The following is an 11,087-nucleotide window of genomic DNA, read 5'->3' as shown; positions in this document are numbered from 1 at the left end:
TGGGACCCCACCCACCCCCCTTTTTGCAACTTGAGGGGTCAGACCCGGGCTCAGAGACGGCATCCTCTTTTCCGGTTTGCAAGCAAGCTTTGCCACAGTCACAGTGGAGGCTTCCCGCCTCAGAGGCAGGGACACCTTGGGCGCAGTAGGGGTTACCTTCATGGGGTCAGCCCCTTTCGCCTTCATGAGAGCAGCTGCCACCAGCTCAATCGTCGACGAAGACTTCTCTTCTGCTGCCTGGGCATTCTTGCGCAGGTTAGCCACCTTTTCCACCGCCCTTGGCTTCTCCCGCAGCTTAGCTAGGTTGGGCGATTTCCTTTTTGAGGAGCTCGATCATTGGCTGGCGATGGAAGCAGATGGTAATGTTGATAGCGCCCTGATCATCGCAGGACCCGCTTGCGCAGCGACCCAGATGGAACTGGACTTGCAGTGCTTGGCCATGTCTTGGGCCCCATGGAAGAGGCGCCCTCATAGGACTTAGAAGCCCACTCCTCAGATCGGCCGGTCCTGGGTGAGGCATGACCCTGCTCGGGGCACGGGGCAGTGGCCTTGGCGTTCAGCTATGCCGCCAGTCTACTGTGTCGATCCTTCGTTTTCTTGGAGAAGCCAAGGTAATTCTCACACTCTCCTTCCTTGTTATCGGGTGAAGACAGTAGAGGCATTGGAGGTGTTTGTCTTCTACGAATATGTTCTGTAGTCCTCATCTGGTGCAGGGCTGAAAAGGGATCTTCCTTCCTTCTTCTCCTCCATCATGGCCGCAGGTGCAGAGTAGGCCCGATGGCCTTCTGGAAACTTCAAATAAACTTTGACGATCATCGCCTTGAGGGGCGCTGAAATTCACTGACAAACAGATCTGTGCTGTCGGCAGATGGAGAGAAGAGCACACATGCTTTTTTTGGACAAAAATAGAAACATTTTCCATCGAAAAGTGAAAGAATGTAGAAGTAGCTCATGAAGCAAAACTCGAGGACTCCCAACAGTGAAACGTGCAGTAAAAATCTGAACATGGCTGCCAGAGGAGGGCTTAGGGAGAAGACTGTCATTGGCTGTGGGCAGTATGACCCAGAGGACAGTGATTGGTTTAGAAGATAAATACAGTTTGTAAGTGAAAGTGAAACTGATTTTTCTTTTACCTAGGATTCCCGGCCTGATGATGGGGAATATTCATGAGCATGTGAATCCATGCCAGACCCCATGCTGGAGAATAGAGCGTTCCCCTTGGATCTTGTTGGGGAAACCTGTATGTGAAGTCTTGGCATGGTGCATTCTCTTGCATAGAGAAGAGGTCTAAGTCTGGAAACCCCCAGTTTGAGAAGACGTTGAGTAGGACATCTGCATTCAATTGCCATTCATGTTCCAAGGGTAGTAACACACTTCTGCCTAGTACGTCTGCAAGAGAATTGTGTTTCCACTGGAACATGTTGTGCGAGGAGAAACAGATAGATATTCTGGGCTAGTCTGGACAGCCCTGGAGAGTGTGCCCTCCCTGATAATATAGAACATGGCTGTAGTACTGTCTGTTAGTATGAGCATTGTCTTTTGTACTAGTTGTTGTTTGAATGCTTGAATAGCTTTGACCACTGCTAGCAGTTCCAGAAGGTTGGTATGTTTCTTGGTTAGTGTTTGTGTCCACACCCCCGTGCGCAGTTAAATGGAGAAAATTAGCTTCCCACCCTGTTAGCGATGCGTCTGCAGTGAGAGTGGCCTCGATAGCTGGGGTGTTGAACGGCTTGGCTTTTAAAAGGTTTTACTTGGTCCACCACTGCAGAGATTGAACCAGAGGATGCAAAACCACCACTAGATCATCCCACATACTGCTTGCTTGTGACCATTGTTTCGTTAGCCACTCTTGCATAGGACACATACACAACCAGGCATGCAGCACAAGGTAATGCAGGAAGCCATAATTCCTAGAAGGCACATTGCCTTCCGCAGTTACCTGACAACCTGTTTTGTACCCTCTCGTTGGAGGAGATGACTGGGATGTCTTCTGTTCAAATTAGTCCCCCTAGAAATTATTTTACTTGGCTAGGCACTAGACTTGATTTTTTCTGATTGATGGAGAACCCTAATTGAAACAGTAGACTGTTGGCACAATGGAGGTGTGTCACCTGTTATTAGCCCGTTGCCTAGGTAAGGGTACACTCAAATGGACTGCCTTCGCAGGAGCATGGCCACCTCTGCAAGGGCCTTTGCAAACACTCGAGGTGCTGATGCTTTGCTGGTAGCACTTTGAATTGGTAGTATTTGTTTCCCTCTTTGAATCCAAGGTATTTTCTGTGCGCTGGCAAAATTGAAATATGAAAGTATGCACCTTTCATGTCCAATGTGGCCATGTTTCTTCAGAGGAATTGCCTCCTGCAGCATTGTCATCCTGAATTTTTGTGGCTTGAAATACGTGTTTGCAGGGCAAAGGTCTAAGACTGGGGCCATTGTTAGATCTGTCTTTGGAACAAAGAAGTACAATGAATAAATACTTTGGTTCTCTTCCACTGGTGGAATGAGCACTATTGCTCCTTTTTATAATAGAATGCAAATGTCTTCTTGTAGAATCAAGTGATGCTCTGACGACATTCTACTTGATAGAGGATGGTGGAGAGGTTATTCTATGAATTCTCGAATAGCCCTTTGCCACGGTTGTCAGCACCCAACAATCTGATGTTATCCCCTCCCATGTGTGGGTGAACAAGGTTATGCGACGCCCTACTCGGGATGCACGAGTCCCTAAATCAAGCATGATGTTTGAGCAGGGTGGCCTCAGCTATTACTCTCCCGGAGGTGTCAGCTGAATCTAAAGTATTTTGTAGTATATTCTGGGCAACCTGTTTGCCCTCAGTAGAGATTTTAAGAAGGTGGGACTTAACTGGTTTGGGAAAAGAATCTAAATGCTTCTTTATCTCGTCCCACTGTGTATTGCTATAGCTCGCAAGCAGAGTTTTGTTGTTTGCAATACATGTTAATTAGGCCCCAGGTGGGGTTACTCTCTTTCCCAGGGTATACAACTCTTGTACTCCTTATTGGGAGGTGCTTCAGCTCTAGCGAGTGGAACACCCATCCTTTTTCTAGTGGTGGTGACCACGAGAGAATCTGGCTGTGCATGTGCTCCAACTTAAAGGGGGTCAGAAGGAGATGGTCTGAAAACTCTTTCTACTCTAGGGTTAACTGCCCAAGTTAGTGAAGGTGTAGTGAGGGACTCTCTTTTCAATACATCATAAAAGTGGATTGGCCTGACTAATGGCTTTCTTTTCTTTCAAAATATCCTCAACGAAATCAGTGTCCCCCACTGCATCTTCAGTCTGAATTTTGAAGTGATTGCCAGCCTTTTTTAACAAGTCATTAAATAACACTCAGGGCCTCATCACGACTTTGGCGGTAACCCTTAAATCTGGCGGTAGCGCTATTACCGCCGGATTTAAGGGTTCGCCAAATCAGGACTTCCGTGGATTTCCCCCCAGCCCTTAGCTGAAGGGAAATCCGCCGGCGGTAAGAGCGCGAATTTTCCCCATTGAGCCCAATGGGGAATGGGGCATTCCCGAATGGGCTCAATGGGGAATGGGGACTCCCAAGTCCGCCAAAGTCGTGATCCCGCGCTATTAGCGCCGGGGGCTATGGCGGTCGCGCTAATAGCCCCCGCGCTAATAGCGTTACTGTTACCGCCCAAGTCGTGATGAGGCCCTCAGTCATCAATAGGGGAAATGTGACCACTCTCAAGAGTAACAACATCTGAAGAGTCTATGATGGTAGCATCAGACTCATCCTGATCAAAGTTGTCTGGGTTATCGTCAGGATAATCTTGCGTGTCATACCACACATCTTCATCTGCTTCCTCTTGGAAAGAGTCATGAGAGACGTCTACAATATTGTGTATGGGTGATGGTTGACGTCTTGGTGATTTTGACAAAGGTAGCCCCATTTCTAGAGGTTGCCCCATTTCTAAATCTGAGTTTTTTTGCCCGAGTGGGTATTTCTCCATGAATGAAACAAAGGAGGAGACTTTGGCCATTGTGTCTTCAAAACAGTCCCTAGACCAAGTACCTGTTTTAGGCCTTTTTGTGAAGGGACTAGGATAAAGGGGAGTTTGCCTCAAAATATATTTCCACCTTCTCAGGGACAGTAGGTGTGTGTGTGTGTATGTGTGAGATGTGTTTTTTGGCTTTTTTATAGTGTTTCTCCCAGACTTGTTTTTTCGGCATGTATTTCGGCATTTGCGAAACACCCAGCGAGGAACTTTTAGGCAGGCCTGATGGCGCTGGTTTTTATTTCTCGCCTTGCACTAAACGGGATGCGGAATCGCAGCAGGCTTTAGGCGTGGATGGTTTGGGGGGGGGGAGGGAGAGAAGAGAGAGAGAGAGAGAGAGAGAGAGAGAGAGAGAGAGAGAGAGAGAGAGAGAGAGAGAGAGAGAGAGAGAGAGAGAGAGAGAGAGAGGTCTTCAGATCACCATTCATTAGGTCTTGAAGATGTCCGTCGATAATGTGCATCTAACAGCGAAAGAAGGTAGTTGAATTAATAACTATGAAAAAGTAGCAGCTCGACAGACTCTGCATAACACGTCCGACCACAAAGGTGGAAAGAAAAAATCTGAGGGACCTCGACACATGAGGAATCATAGGAATAAGAGACGTCACACTAGGAATAATGTTACAAACACGTTGAGTTGATGTCCCTTTTTAAACTTCGAAAACAAGATGTGCAATACTTATGGCTACCACTACAATGTGATTCCAAGCAGATCCACAAGCCTCAGAAATATGGTTTACATACTTGTCGTATTCTACCTAGCTTGATGAATTTGTGTTAAATAAGTGTATTTTATGGGGGCGTGGCTTGGCAGCCATGCGGTGAGCGGCTGGAACTCAGTGCTCCACATAGATCCTGTACATAAAACGGTCAAACGCGCCCGTTTTTCACCAAAACTCAAATGAAATGTTGCAGAAAGGTGTTGGAAGGTCTGTAGTACATCCAGGCAGAAGCCTGGAGCGTAAGAACCTGGGCAATAGGTACACGCCGAGCAAAAAGAAGCGAGATGCAACGGGGGGAGCCAAGGTGAAGAGGGTTCTCACTGATTGAGGGCAGCAGGGGTTGAAGAGCAACAGCGGATCATCAGCACTGCAAGGGCCCAGGACGCAGCACGACATGTGAGCCTGGGGTATCCAGCAAGGGGGTCCAGCTCAGGAGGGAAGCGAGGATGAGCTGGAAATAGCCACACAGTCCCCTCTTCCCCCCACCCCAGGCGTCCAAAGCCAAGGACCAAGCGAGACCACGACACGCCCGCCCAAGATTGGGAGCCTACACGCACAGGACGCAGAGTTCTGGGACACCCCCATATGGCAAAGTCCACCGTTTAACGAGGTGACAAGAGGCCAACACAGGGCCCCCCAGGGGGCTCAGACAAACAAGGACAATCAGTGCCTGGCCAGAAAGCTCCCCCTACCTCTGATCGGCCAAATGGAAGCAGTGTACTGCATAGCGGAGAAAGGAAGTCCTGCACCATTGAGAGCGACCACACCCCGGCCCCACAAGTTAAAGGGTGGGTGGAGAAAGCCTACAGCGGCCCGAGACAAATCGGAGCTCAGCCAGAACCCGCTCCTGAGGGCCAACAGTCGGCGGACCCCATGGAAAAGAGGAGGCCGACACACGGGTGAGGTGACAGGAGGGCGCCATATAACAAGCTGCTAGCCCTGAGGTGGAGAGAGAGCCCCACCAACACCCACAGACCGGAGAAGGCAATAGACACAGCACAACCACCCCAGAGGACGTCGGGAGTCGGCTATCTCCGGGGTTTCCCAAATGGCATCAGAAAGCAGGAGAGACCTCTCCCCCTAAGCCAACCAGAACTCCCGATTAATCTCAACGCAATATACGCCAGTAACAAGGTGGAAGTGTAACAACAGAGCAACACTGCGCAAGAGAGACTCTAAGGGGGAAAAGAGACCATGAAACAAAAAAGGAACGTAGAATCTGTGGGACTGTATTTAACCAATATAATTATGTGGGAGGGCACAACCAATGCCCTGGGGTAACAGTGCAGGAGTGGGCAAGGAATGAAGCGGTCATACCGCTGCTTCCAGGAACACGAACTTGGTACACAGGATGTGGTAACACTAGATAGGCATAAAAGAGAAACTGACACATCCCATCAGAAGGGGAAGGAAGGCCCGGTCTGAGTCAGGGAACGGCAAAGCAAATTTAACTCTACACGGAAAGGGGCCACCACTGACACATCGCGCTGAAAGTGAGTGACAAGATGCAGTACCCCTTGGGGAACTGCAGCATAAGGGTGAAGATATTGGCACCAGAACCCACAACCGAGACCCTACGCCAATCCCGGATGGGAGGAAGGCGGATCAACCCATCCCTGGACAAGCACAGGTAAATACCGGAAGCAAGTGCAACCAATAGAGTCACCGGATACCAGGGAGAGCGCTATCCACTGGGCCTGCCGGTAGCCACACTACGACAGATTGCACTGCACGGCCCTACAGACTATGCAAAATAGCACTCGAATGTAGCCCCCCACAATAAGACAGAAGAAGCGGCCTGAAGGAGGTGCGTGTGGAGAGGGGATAACCGTCCCAAAATAGATAGGCATATCTCCGACGATAGACATGTCAAGAAGGACATTATCACATAAATCTTCTACCAAACCCCCGGAAACCTTGGGAAGCGGCAGGCAGACCTTAAAGGTGCATAGCAACTAACTCACTGAACCCACGACAGAGTAAGTGGGTGAGGGGACATTGCAGATTGGCTTAACGGCAAAGGCTCTGAATAACTTCGATCAGGCAGCCCACAGAGACATCATTGGATACAGGGGCGACACCCCCAACCACTTTCGAGGTGGCAACAAACACGGTGGCAAGCCCTGCTCCGGATGCCTGATAAGTAAAGCGGATCTCGCAACGCACTAGGAGAAGGAGAAATGCCGGATAAATCAAAGGGAGGAAAGGGGAAGCATATCAGCAAGAAGACATTTGCCAAGAAGCACGACAAGAACCAACCCACCACATCTGAGGCCGGCATGACCGCGACGAGTCCAGACCTACAGGAAGGAAGAAGAGATGAAGGTCCTATATTAGAGGCCATAGCAGCACTGAAAACGTCCTTAGAACACAAATTGGGTGCGGTCATAGTGGATGTGGGCCTCCTTAGGCAAGATTTACGGTCCCTAGTGGACTGAGTGAGCACGGCAGAGCAACAGGTCCAGAATAATACTACGGACATTGTCACTGCCCAATCCCAAATGTTGGAGGCGCTCCAAATTATCAAAACCCTAGAGCACAGGGCAGAAGATGCGGAGGGAAGAGCAAGACAGAACAATGTTCGGATTATCGGATTACCAGAGGGAGAATAAGGCAGAGACCACACGTACTATGTGGAAAACCTGTTGCTGCAGGAGTGCTATCCCAAGGTTTCGCAGTGGAGAGGCCCCACAGGGCCCTGAGCAGGACACCTACACCGGGAGCGCCCCCAAGACCGATAATCGGCAAGATTATGAACTTTAAGGACCGCAAAAAAATATTAACATTCTCAGGAGAAGGATGGGCGATAACCAGGAACTCCTCCAGAGTAACAATCTACCCAGACTGCACAGCACAGGTCCAGAGACAAAGAGCGCGTTTTGTACTAACCAAGGAACGCCTTAGACTGGCAAACATAAGGTACATGCTACTGTACCCTGCCAAAATCAAGGTGATACGGGAGGACAGATCGCACTTCTTTGAAATGACGGAAGAGGCCCAAATGTGGATGGATCAGCAGGCAATCCCTCAATTAAGGGCCAAAAATTAGGACAACAACGGAAATCCACCTCAGGGAGGGCATCGAGACTGAACGAAAATGAACACTGATGACACCATTGATGCGAAGTAGGCCAGATGAGGTATAAATAAAGGAGCAATGAACCTCCACCTAGCCCAAGAGAACGCCAAGTCAGAAAACCCCACAGACTCCTACAAGTCATGATGCCAGTTTGGAGACATCACGCTGCGGCATGCCTGCCCCAGGAGAAGGGGGCAGTGCAGGAGAAGCGGCGGAGCCCAAGTAGGGGGAGGGTGGCTGGCCGTTTGTAATTAATGTTTGTTGTTTGGAAGATGGCACAAGGCGGGAAGACCACCACACATGCACTGAACAAAATATTAATAAGGCACAGGAGGAACTAAGATGTCAAGATACATCCCCAGGCCACAGTGGGCAGACTATACATCATGAGGGCAAAAGACCGAGTGACAACCACAAAGATGAAGGTAGGCCATGGGAAAGAACGGGCCACACTAGGAAAAGGTGAGATGGGCTCTGAAGAACTTATAATAGCCACCTGGAACGTCTGGAGGCTGAACGAATACGTCAATAGGCTACGAGTATACACTTGGCTAAACAAATGGAGTCAAAATAGCAATGCTACAGGAAACCCACCTGACGAAAGGAGGGCAGTCCAAAATAGCGACCAAATAGGGGGGGACAAATGTTCAGCTCTACCCATTCCACCTACGCCAGAGGGGTGCGGACGTGGATAGCCCCGGGGGTCCCATTCCAGCTACTAACACGGGAACAAGACAAAGAGGGTATGTGGGTGCTGGTTCACATGATGCTGCAAAACAAAGAAGTATATCTCGTCAACTCCTACGCCCCGAACAAGGACGCAACCACGTTCTTCAAGAAATTGGCACCACTGCTCGCCCCATACAGGGCGGCAGCATTCATCTGGGCAGGGGACTTTAATTGTACATTAGACCCGCTTCTGGACAGATCGGATGATAAATTCAACAGGCCGGCACCTCCAGGGAAGGTGCTGAAAAAGACCTTAGAGCAGCTGGAGAATGTCTGGAGGACGCTACATGCAGACAAAAGGAGATATTCTCATTACAGCGCCCCACACGGTATGTTTACAGATATAGATTACATTTTCATAGGGAATGAAACACTAGGGGAATTCACCAATGCACACCTTAGAGCGATGACACTCTCAGACCATGCCCCACTGACAGCAGCATGGGCCTATATGCACAGAAAGACCCCTATACCGACCTGCCGGCTAAGAGCAGAGGCACTACTCGAGGGGGAGGTTCAAGAGTATCTCCAAGACACAATAGAAGATTACTTTCAAATCAACATGGGTAGCATAGACAGCTCGGCTACGGTGTGGGATGCCTTCAAGGTGGTGGTCAGGGGAGCAGTGATTGGGAAAACAGCAGGACTTAAAGGGAGCGTTCTGGCAGAACCTGGGGAGATTGAACGAGAAATAGAAAGGGAGGAAACACAAGTGGGCTGGCTGGGGGTGGAACCACTCGCACTCGTCAGGATAAAGTGTAAAAACGCCTGGGAGAAGCTGGGAAACCTAAATTATGGGAAATACACGCAGAGGCTACATGCAGAGGGGGACAAGCTGGGTAGGCTGTTAGCCTGGCTGACCAAACAAGAGTTTAGAAAATGTGTATTTGTATTTTGTTTATTTATATAACTATATAAATGTGATTAGGGGTGACAATGGGGAGGAGGTCAGGACGTGAGTGGGGATTAACCAGGTATTCTCAGATTTTTATGAGTCCTTGGGGGTCATTACGACCTGGGCGCAAAGGGATACCGGGCACTGGTAATGGCGCTGGTGCCGGTAATCCCTTTGCGCCCTATTCCGAGGTCCCTTTGCGGGTCCCTCCCTTAATGCCTGGTTTTACCAGGTGTTATGAACGGGACCCGCAAAAGGGATACCGGGGTCAATAACGGTACCGCAATTTGCATTTGATGGACACGCCTATTTAAACGAAAGGGCCGAGCAGTGATTCTTCCCCGGGCCCAAAACCGACTAACACAACGTGACGAGACTGACACCGAATTGGGCTGCATTTCATCTGAAGACACGCTAGCAGCTCACGGGCAGCTCACGGGCCGTGTCGAAATGATGTCGACTCTGCAACGGTAAGTAACGTTTGTTGTGAGCCTGACTCCCACATCAGCTATACGCTGTGTGTGCTGACCTGTTAGTTAACTAAAACGGGGGAGGGCACCACATTGCATGCTTCCTCGTACGTAGAGGCTGCGGGTGCGCATTAATTGCTAATCCGTTGAAAAGACGGTAGACTTCTGTGCACAAGACTTTTTCGACGGTTGTATCTTCAACCTTTCACTACAAGTATGCTTGTTTATCCTCAGATCTAGATTTGAGCTCGCTATAGATAGTGCTCCCTAATTTAGGAATTATCTGGTGGTAGCTTATTTTCCAAGCATGTTTAGACTTACCGAATTGGACATATATATATGTTCTCTACCCTTGTAGACAGACTTGACTGGGTGGTGCAACACGGCAATTTCTCTCTCTACGCGTAGATATGCATAACGCTTTCAACTTAAGGTAAGACAGAGTGATCGTATGAATGCACTAACTTTCAGAGTAACAATAGTTTGGAAATAGTGTCAACAGCGCTCATCATTTTTTCTTCTCTTTTCCCTTTCCCAAAACGTAGTCTTATAGTTATCTATAAGCGCCATTACAGTGGAATTTGTGCAGTAAGCAGATAGATGATAATGCAAATTATCCAGACACTCATCACATAACTTCCTGTGTCGAAGTATTGTGCAAGCTACCGTAAGGTAAGCTATATGACGATCTAGATTTCTTTAACATCTTTCAATGATATGCTGGTGTACGAGCAACTAAGCCTTATAGAGAGGGCATTGCTCCACGTTTTTTTTTGATGTGAAGTGGAGATAATTTTCAATATTAAGAGTCCGGTTTTCGTTTGATCAGTCCTATAATCTGACAAGGTTGGAGCATTTGCTAGCTCCTCTGACTCTGTAACCTAAACAGTCTTATTAATGAGGGACTATAATGATTGGTCTTTCTTCCCTTGTCTGTCCACAGGTATCACGTGTCCTCTCTTCGCTGGAGAGCAGTCTGAACGTTATTCTAACTCCAAGAAATCAACTGCTGCCGTATCAGAGGTTCCAACAGTTTACCTCTGAAAAAATTGCTAAGTGTATGGGTCCAGGTGCCTTTACTAATGTGGTAACTGGTAAATAGGTGTGGAATATTTAATATTCATCTTAAGCATCTAGGTTGTGAGGTGGTAACCACAGTCCCGCCGTGCAAAAC

Source organism: Ambystoma mexicanum, chromosome 13 (genome assembly GCF_040938575.1).
Source record: "Ambystoma mexicanum isolate Mex_15411 chromosome 13, UKY_AmexF1_1, whole genome shotgun sequence".
Classification (NCBI taxonomy): domain Eukaryota; kingdom Metazoa; phylum Chordata; class Amphibia; order Caudata; family Ambystomatidae; genus Ambystoma; species Ambystoma mexicanum.
Note: the sequence above shows the minus strand (reverse complement) of the source record.